Source organism: Palaemon carinicauda, chromosome 8 (assembly GCF_036898095.1).
Source record: "Palaemon carinicauda isolate YSFRI2023 chromosome 8, ASM3689809v2, whole genome shotgun sequence".
Taxonomy (NCBI): Eukaryota; Metazoa; Arthropoda; class Malacostraca; order Decapoda; family Palaemonidae; genus Palaemon; species Palaemon carinicauda.
Window position 1 is genome coordinate 155,113,443 of NC_090732.1, and position 563 is coordinate 155,114,005.

The window sequence follows — 563 nt, forward strand, 5'->3', positions numbered from 1 at the left end:
GATATATATATATATATATATATATATATATATATATATATATATATATATATATATATATATATATATATATATATATATACAGTATATATATATATATATATATATATATATATATATATATATATATACAGTATATATATATATATATATATATATATATATATATATATATATATATATATATATATATATATATATATATATATATATATATACAGTATATATATATATATATATATATATATATATATATATATATATATATATATATATATATATGTGTGTGTGTGTGTAATTATGGTAAACAGACCATTTTATTTGTGGGCATTACAAGAAATTCTAGCTTTTAAGGGCTCTGTCAAAATGCTAAGATTACCTCAAAGTTTTTCTTGCCTTAAAAATGTATTGTAGCACATGGAAGTTTGTTATTTGATTGTGACATATATTTACTATTTGAATTATATCTGTGTATTTATATGTATGCATGTATGTAGGCAAGGGCAATTAAGTAATCATCCTCAATGTGTTTATGAACTTTATTGTAACAAGGAGTTAAACCT